We start from the raw sequence: 10,114 nt of genomic DNA, 5'->3' as shown, positions 1-10,114 counted from the left end.
TTCACAATTTTCTTTTCAGTTTTCCATTTGTCGTATGTCCTTGAATAAGCAGGATGGTTGCCTTTACAGTTGGGGCAGGCCATTTCTTTTGCTGAGCAATCATTTTAAGTCTGATAAGTTTGACCCACAATTGGGGTAAACTTGGTTTCCTCTGTATGCCGTTTGAGAGTGTCCATACTTTTGGCACTTAAAACATCTCAATGGATTAGAAATGTAGGGCTTAATGTGGCAGAGTAGATAGCCTGCTTTTATTGATGGTAGATTTGGCATACTTAAAGTGAGAATATTCCTTGTAGGTGTCAATGTATTGTCTTTTTTAGTCATAATCCTTTTCACTGCAATGACATTTTGATCTTGAAGCTCTTGCATTATCTCCTCCTCCTCCATGACCTTCAGTAGATCCCAGCTGGATATAACACCTTTGGATGAACTTAGGTTGCACGTGGAGCAACCTTTACTGGAATTCCAGCAAAGTTTATAAGTTTTAGTAGTTCCTCTGAATGTCCACTTTTTATTGTCTCTATTAGTAGGTCCCCTGATTGCAGTCTCTTGACTGTCTTAGGAGCAAGACTTTCCAGGTGTTTCTAGATAAGGAACGGAGAGAGGTAAGTGAGAGGAAAATCTGCTGCTGAGGAAGTGATTTTCAACCACAGGACACACCATTGCTGTTGCTATACTGAGGTGAAAACTAGATGGTGGCGGTGGCCGGGGTGAGGGGCGGGTTGTTCTTCCACCATCAAAACGCTACGCTACCACCAAATGATGTTCTGAAGTGCTCTAAAGACGTTACTAGTAAACCACCCGATTCTCTGCCCAACAACTCGCATGACGTTTTTGTTCGCTTTACGTCATCTAGATACCTTCATCTCCTATTGTATACATCAAAAAATGAATGCAGAAATACAGTGATGATCACGAGGCCATCATTCCAACATACCTTAATTTTCAAAAGCAAATATCTCGGTTAGCCGCTTGACCTAAAGGTCTAGTTGGGACACTTGTGCCTAACTTAGAGTTGTTTTCACCATCCGAGGTTAAGAGAAATTTCATTGTTACATAAAAGTAATGCTCAGAATTACTTGAGGAAGTGATTTTCAACCTCTTGGGTTGCAGTGTGTCATGTTCAGTATCTAACTCTGGCTGAGAGCTTGTCGGCTCTAGAGGCGGAAACACATTTTGATCCATGTTTGCTCCTTTTGGCCCTTGGCCCACGGGGAGGCAGGAGCAGTGCCTGGTGTTAGTAATAGAAGTAAGAAAAATAAAGAAAGGTGCCTTTCCTTTCTTGCTCTGTACAAGTGCTTTTGTAACAAGAGCTGTTATTAAATGAATAGATTTATTAATGTCAAGAACGTAAAATAACTATAAATCGCTTTTGGTAAATGGCAGTAATAGCACAGAGAAATTGCTCAGTCACAATTGTTTGGCACCTGGGGCCTCAACAAGTATTGCTTTCATCTTCTCAACCTTCAAGAAATGCACGTACTAAGCATTATAGGTTCTAATACGTCTCGTTCTTGGGGATCTCATTAAAAAAAAACCTATACTCCTGGCATTGGTGTTCATGCAAGTATACATGCACATGTTCTTACTCTTAGTTACTCTTAACACAATCGTACTACTTGTTCCATGATACTCACAGCAGGCCTTGAAATGTCCAAACACCTTGCTTTCCAGGAAAGGCTGCTGCACATTCCAATAGAAGCAGTGCAAGAATCACTTTCACATCTGTCTGTGGCTTGTACACCCATGGGTGGATGCTCCATCAAGTTCCCTAGTAGGCAATGCATTTTCTGTTTCTGTACAAAAAACAAATTCCCATGTTCACAAGCATGTACCCTATTTGCCAATCCTAGCCCATTGTGACTTTTTTTTTTTTCCCCCTCTTACCTAAACTGAAAGGTGCGCTTACAGGAAGAGAAGGTGCTTGGAAGAAATGTATGGAACAGCACATGCAAGCTCAAGTCAATTATTTTGAAGAGGATAACTTGTAAAGTGTGAAATATTTCATTATACAGGCAGTTCCTGCTTTAAGAGTTTTTTTTTTTTTTTTTCCCCAATATCAAATATTAACAAGATTGAAAATATGAACATCAATTGCAATAAATAAATTGCTAAACACTCATAAATAACGCATTTCACGCATTGCATGTATAGCAATGACGTAGCTATACAATACAGTACTTCTCTGCATGTTCAGGCAGACGAGAGTGTCTCACTGACTCACATAACATAAGCAGTTACTGCGCTGATGTAAGATTGGTTGTGTTGCTCTTCATTTTCACTGTCTTGTCTTTTTTTTTATCCTCATTAATACTGTACACTGTGCCAAAACGAAATAAGAGAGGGATGTTAATAAAAAGAAACAGCAAAGAGGAATAAAATTGTAAACAAAATACAAGTTCATAAGAAACATGCGGCTGGAATGACTGTTAAAGAATTTTTTGTGCAAAATGCTATCGTGGAATTTATAAAGAAAAGAGTAGACCGTTTTGGAAACAAACCACTCTTGAAACATTTCTGAGACAATGACGACTCCTTGTGCTTCCAACAAACAGAGTTCTGAGCCAACAATGCATGTTGAACGCAATTGCCCAGAAGTGTGGGGAAGAAATGATCAACATGCAGGCGGCAAATACCGTTACCTCACTTGTCCTAAATCACAAAGACTAGGAATCAGTTATTAGTATGCTAACCAGAGACATCTAAATTGGGGATCCTTTGATCTTTGCGTGTGATGTTCTGAAACTGAAGGGTTCCGTTTATCCCATGGTGTCCAGAAGCGGAATAAACAATGACCAGACAGAGTAAAGGCCTACTTCGGTCACTCCAAGGCATGAAGTTTCATTAAATTTATGGTATTGATGTTAATTTGTAATTTTCACAACAACATTCTACCTTTGTCTATTGCTTATGATCAACAGGACCTGGACTTTTGGGGTAACTTGGGAAGGAAACGAGAGTGGGAAACAAAAGAATTTAGTTAAAAGAAATGAAAATCACAGATTTTCATTTACTTTATTGGCAAAGCAGCTGTTATCAAGCATCATGTACTATTATTCTATATTTCAAGTTTCTCATAGTAAGAAAAGCAATGTCAACCAGCACGATTGTACTTTTTTTCTAACTTGTGATAGAAAGGCTGAAGATTTAAGTTAGTAAATTTACTAACTATTTAGTAATAGATCTAGTTAGTAAATTTATTATTCCAGTTTTCATTAGTTTATTTTACATGATGGACCATTATAAATTATGAATGATCCATGAAGTTGGCGATCGTCAAACATCCAGTTTTGATACTAATATATGTTACTCATTGCTAAAAATTTTTTTATTTTTTATTATTCTTTTGTATCTTATTAAAATTTGACAGAATGATTTGTAATTTTATTATTTTTTTCAATAAAAAATTAATTTTATTACTAATTTTTTTATTGAAAATTTGTTGATGGATCATAATATCAATAGATATAATATGAATTTCAAAAAACTTATTTTTGTTGTCTGCACTTTTTTTTTCCCATTTTACACTCAGATAACTGAATGCGCACCTCTTGAGCAGAGAAGTATGCATTGATTTGCTTAATGTGCACAATGCAATGCCAATTTTGCAGTGATTATGTAATAAGTGATTTTATTATTCCAGTTTCCATAAGTTTACACGGGAACATTTGTGAATGGTGCATGACATCGGTGTGTGACCGTCAAACATTGTCCAGTGTGTGATAATAATATATGTTACTCGTTTACTGTAAATTTAGTTTATTATCATTATTTTTTTTTACAGAATTATTTGTAATTTTATTACTCTGATGTCAGTAATTTATTTTAAATAATAATAAAGTAAGTAGACAGTTGTTGGTAGAATTGCCATCCTCCCTTTATTTTATTTCTTTGTTCGGAAAAAGTAAAAATGAACCCATGTCTGGTATTTTTCAGAAATAACGGGTAATATGTTTTTTTTTTTTCTCTCTTCAATTTTTGGGATTGTGTGTTAACAGGGAAGGGCAGGGCCCTTGACCTGCTGTTTTCACTGAGGTGAATTTGCTGTAATTTACCACTGCCTTACAACAAAAGCACTGATTTGGCAGATACAGCTCAACTATCTATTTTTATCAGAGGAATAGATAGAAATTTTAATATAACAGAAGAACTGTTATCACTTACTGAACTTAAAATGACAAAAATAGGTGAAGACATATTTAATAAGATAAAAGAAGTTAAGCTAGAATACAAACTTGAATACAGTAGCTTAATTGGAATATCCACCAATGGAGCAAGATGTGTTATTAAAGAAGAACAAGGGCACAGGGGCTCACATCTGGTGAGTATGGGCTTGGCACACCCAGGATCCTGAGCTGGATATCATCATTCTTCTCTTTCTTGGTGATTGTCTCTCTTTCTCTCTCTCTTCTCTTAGGGTACTTAGGAATTTTTTTTTGGCTAGTGCACCATAAGCCTCAGGCTTCCTTGCACTATGTAGCTAATAATAATAATAATAATTTGAAAAATGATACGGGAGAAAGTGTATGCGTTGATAAATTTTGTTTTCATTGCTTAATTCACCAAGAAAGACTTATCATTATTTTCCATCTTATCATCATGTTCCAAGATAGTGAATATGGAAAATGTGATGAACATTGGTGTAAAATGCATCAACAAAATTAAATCTAAATCCTCATTTGATCATTGTAAATTTATGGAACTGCCGAAAGATCAAATCTGAGCGTATACTTCGTGAAGAATTTGTATTAAATGATTGTGGAGCCAAGTCGCAGACAATGTACTTGTGTGTTTGTGCAAGAGTAAAGCAAAGTAAGAGACCTGTAGACGGCATATGGGTAGACAGAATATTATGATTTGGAAAAGTGTTTCGATCACTAACCTTTTTATTAATTTAATAGTAGTAAAATTTGATGATATAGGAGCAAGATGAATCAGAGTAATGAGACAACCTATAGTGGAGCAAGAAAACTATGCTTTTGTTGGAGGTAAAAAATTGGAAGCAGTGGATGAAAACATTTCCATAGAAGCCATCAAGGATCCTGGTCATTGGCCCAAAATTTTATCGAGGAAGTGGATAGCATGTCAGTGGAAATTGACCTAAAAGTGAATGTTTCATTTCCTTCGAATGAAAAAGGATGATTTTCAAGTGTATATTATACAAGGACATTAGCAAACAACAAAAACGTAAATCTTGACTGGTTAATATATTCACTTTAAAGTTTGTTATTCGGTTTTTAGGAGCATTAGCAACTAAGGCCATATTGCTCAGAGAATATGCAGTGGTCATTCCCTGACCTTTCCGCACCCTCTGTATTTGGTGGTCACGGGCTTCACTTTCAAGAAATAATATATGTTTTTGTTGTAAAATATTTGGAACTCCAAATATTCAATTATGTTCAACTGGCTTTTCTCATTAGAAGCATGCTAGTATTAATTTGCAACGACAAAATATCCTCTACTCATTTCTAATTACAATAAATACTTTACAGTGAAGTCCATGTTAACAAAACAACGTAGATAAAGAACAATTTTGCTTGTATAAACTAGAGAAAAATCAGTGAAACGAATTTTTACTGTTCAATATTTAGCTGGCTAGTCTCTTACGTTTCTCTGTTCAAGTGAATTGTATGTTCCCAATAATTTTTTGAAAGCAACTGAAATGTTAGCTAAATTTGATCTGTACATAAGTTCAGATAAGTTTTTTTTTTTTTTTTTCCCTCCTATTCCTCTTCAAAATTGTGCTTTTGTCTTCTTATTTCTTAGCTATCTTTTTATTTATCAGGTCCACTTTACAGATTTTCTGTTTAAAATGATTTAGGTGGAGATGGGCTTTTGCCTGGGAACCACCCTGACACATTACACACACACACATGTACATAAGTTCAAGGAGTTAAAATTCTCTGTGGATTCCCCTAAAAAATTAAATCCCACTGTCATAATATATGACATACCTAAAGATGTCAATGACTCTGATTTTCTGGAGGACTTAATCAATAAAAACCTTGTGGATCATGGGATTTCCCAGGAAGATTTTGAGTCTGTTAAGGTTCGTTTTAAAATCAGGTCTCAGAACAAAAACACTCAACATTGGGTTCTTGAGATCCCAAATAAAATTAGGAAAGCGTTTTTGGCTTCAAATTGCAAGGTTTTTGTCGGGTGGTCCATTCATGGTATGAAGGATTTTTTCACAGCATCACACTGTTTTAAATGTCTTGGCTACGGACACTCGGCTAAAAACTGCCACCAGTCCAAGTTTACCAGCGGACATTGCGGTGACCTGGGTCATCAAATTCAAGACTGTCCTAAAACGGAGGAACCTGTTGTTTGCCCAAACTGTCGGCTTAAGAAGAGGAATGCGGACCATTCCTTCAAGGATGTTACGTGCCCTGAATTTGTGAAAGCCCAAGAGGTAACAAAAATTCGGACCGACTTTACCTAACTCTGGAATGTCTGGTGTATATACGTTACAGTTAAATTGTCAACGATCTTTATTGGTTTTAAGTGATCTTTCTAAGTTAATGGTCCAACACAAATTTCAACTTTTAGGGTTACAAGAACTGTATTCTTATAAGGGTGTGGTCAAGGGCCTCCCTCTCAGCTGTCGCATTATTTCTTCAAACCCTGTTACGGTCGGTGACCGTGGTAATGCCACCAGGGTTTGGGCCGCCCTGGTGGTTGCTGACCCCCTCATTACTGTAACAAAAATTTCTAGTCTTTGTACCACACATGCTGCATGTGCATGCTTGGAAGGCTGTTTTGGAAAAATTTGTGGTTTCTCTGTAAGCTCAATGTAGTCAGGCTGGACAGGCCATAGAATTACATTTCTAAATTACATGGAAGACGTTTTGATCCGTTTATCTGGTTTTCCCATCATTTTTTATGATGGATGCTAATGCTCACTCCCAGCTTTGGAATAGCCCTACTACAGATTCTAAAGGTGAGCTTTTGGAGGAGCTTATTCAGTCCAATAACCTCACTCTGTGGAATACCCCAGGCCATCCGCCCACTTTTGTTTCTTCTCTGGGTCAATCTTATATTAACATAAGAAAAACTCTACAAACCCTTTCAAACTCTACTCTTGGTTATGGCATTTCCAACTGGCTTAGCCATACTTCGTGGTGCTCAAGCGACCACAATGTCATAACTTTTATGATCAGTTTAAGCAACAATCCTAGGGTTATTAGGTGCTGTTTTGACTTAGTATTAGTATTAGTAACGGCCGCATGGTGCAAGAAAGCCTATGGCTTATGCTGCACCAGCCAAAAAAAAAAAAAAAATCCGAACAAAACAATGATAAAAACAAAAAATAAATAAATAACTAAATAATAATAATTAATAAATAAAAAAAAATAAAATAAAAAATAAATAAAAAGGAAATTAAACCTATCATCCTATGCACTTCCCTTACCCGAAAGTACTATCCAGATGACCTTTGAATTTCCCCAAACTGTCGGCCTCTACCACCCATGAAGGCAACTTATTCCAGTAATTTATAACTCGCTGGCTAAAATAAAACTTCCTGCAGTCCAATCTAAACATCTCACCCCGTAACTTGAATTTATGTCCCCTAGTTCTAGCATCATTTATAATCTTGAAAATTTTGTCCTCATTCATTTTACTGATGCCTCTCAGAGCCTTAAACACCTCAATCAAATCTCCTCTAAGGTGTCTAGTTTCCAAACTCTGCAACCCACATATTCGAAGTCTTTCTTCATAAGGACGCCCTTTTGCAGATCTCACCAGGAGAGTTACCCGTCTTTGCACCCTTTCAAGAAGCTCGATGTCTTTCTTGAGGTGCGGTCTCCATACTTGAACACAGTATTCCAAGTGTGGTCTAACATAAGCCTTATACAATGGGATTATCACGTCCCTATCTCTACTTGCAAAAGTTCGATAGATCATCGATAGGACACCATGGGCCTTCCTCGCAACCTGTTTACAATGCTCAGAGAATTTCATGTCTGACCGTATCGTAACACCCAAGTCCCTTTCCTCCAGTACTGGGTTTAGTTGAACTCCATCAAGTGAATAAGTTATTTTGGGATTAGTTTCCCAGGTGTAATACCTTACACTTTGTTGGATTAAAGCACAGCTGCCATTTTTCTGACCATTCCTGAAGTCTATCTAGGTCTCTCTGAAGAAGCTCAGCTTGACAGTGATCATTAACTACTCTACCAATTTTAACATCATCTGCAAATTTAGACATCACGCCCTCGATCCCTTCATCAATGTCGTTTATGAAAATTAAAAACAGTGGTCCTAATACTGATCCTTGGGGAACCCCACTTCTTACATCAACCCAATCTGAGGAATAGCCATTTATCACAACCCTCTGCCTCCTGCCCTGAAGCCACCCTTCTATCCATCTAAGGATTTTCCCAGTGATTCCAACCTGTTCCAGCTTATAAAGCAACCGCTCATGTGGGAGTCAAAAGCTTTGCTGAAATCTAAATAAACAATGTCGAAATTATTCCCTAAATCCAGCTCATGAGTGACCCTTTCGAAATAGCGAACCAGATTTATTAAACATGATTTTCCCTTTACAAAACCATGCTGAGTATCCTTGAGAATTTCAATTCGATCCAAATGATCCTGAATTCCACCCTTGATCATTGCCTCCATGATTTTCCCTACTACTGAAGTCAGACTGACAGGTCGATAATTTCCAACTTCACTTTTAGAGCCACCCTTATGTATGGGAGATACATTTGCACTTTTCCAATCCAAGGGAATCTCCCCAGAGTCTAATGATGCTCGCATAATTAGCCTCAATGGTTCAATGCACTCGCTTGCCACCTCTCTTAAGATTATAGGGTATATTTGTAAATATCGATGCAAAATAACTGTTGAGTTCATCTGCAACGGCAGCTGGTGTATTTATTACTATCCCCTTTCCCTTACGTAAAGGTCCGATCTGGTTTGTCCTGCTCTTCTTGGCATTTATATATGTGAAGAATTCTTTTTCCCCCCTCTTTGCTAGTGATTTCTCATAAACTGCCTTTGCCTGTCGAACCTTTTCTGTGGCTCTATTACACATCACCTTGTAGCTGTTATAGGCTTCAGTACTTTTTATTGCTCTGTAACCTTTCCATGCTACCTTTTTTTTGCTCAAATAATGCAGCAACTTCACTATTCATCCAACTTGGAACCCTCCTCGTGGAGTATTTTTTTAATGGTATATACACATTCAAGGCATCTGTGATTAATGTTTTAAAAGCGTACCACAGTTCAATTGTATTCATTCTCTGCGCGATATCTACCCAGTTAATAGAGGCCATGTAGTACCGTAAGGCATCGTAATTTCCTTTTCTGAAATTAAAACCCATTCCTTTGCCTTTTACTTCTGCTACCTCTCTCGTCATCATCCACCGTAGAACTCTGTGATCACTTCCTGCTACTGGTTTCTCTACTGTCAGCCCTGTTATGTCATCTGATTCATGTGTGATGATGAGGTCTAGGATATTCTTTTTTCTAGTACTTTCCCTGACATGTTGATACAAATAACAGTCATCTAGTTGATTTAAAAATTTTGTTCCCCATGTCGAGTTTCCTTCCCATTTACTCCAGTCAATTAGAGGCAAATTGAAATCACCCATAATAAGACATTGACGCTTACTTGCCCATTCCATTTGCATGTAGAGGCTTTTGTCATAATCGTCACAATCACCTGGTCTGTAGATTACTCCTACTCGCATTATACCTTTGTTTCCAACTATCTCACACCATACAGACTCTATACTAGCATGCGAAATGTCTGAATCCGGGAAAGCTATCGTCGCACTCAGGCTGCTTCTGATAAGAAGCATTACCCCATCACCCCTTCTATCTAACCTATCCTTCCTAAATACATTAATACAAGCCGTACTGAAACTCATCCTCCCCAATTTCCGGGTGGCACCACGTCTCTGTAAGCCCTATTATGTCCGCATTACTTGTTTTAACCAGCAGTTCGAATTCGCTCATTTTATTGACGACACTTCTAACGTTACTGTATAAACAATTAAGATTTACTGTTCTTGTATATTTAACAACCCTAACACAACCCTTGAAGTTTTTTAGGCTCTCTTCCCTGATATTAGCTACCCACTCACGTGAAACGTCTTTGCCCCCA

This window comes from Mastigoproctus giganteus, chromosome 4, assembly GCF_048544385.1.
Source record: "Mastigoproctus giganteus isolate SK-2022 chromosome 4, ASM4854438v1, whole genome shotgun sequence".
NCBI lineage: Eukaryota > Metazoa > Arthropoda > Arachnida > Uropygi > Thelyphonidae > Mastigoproctus > Mastigoproctus giganteus.
The sequence above is the reverse complement of the archived record's forward strand: the minus strand, read 5'-3'. Positions refer to the sequence as shown.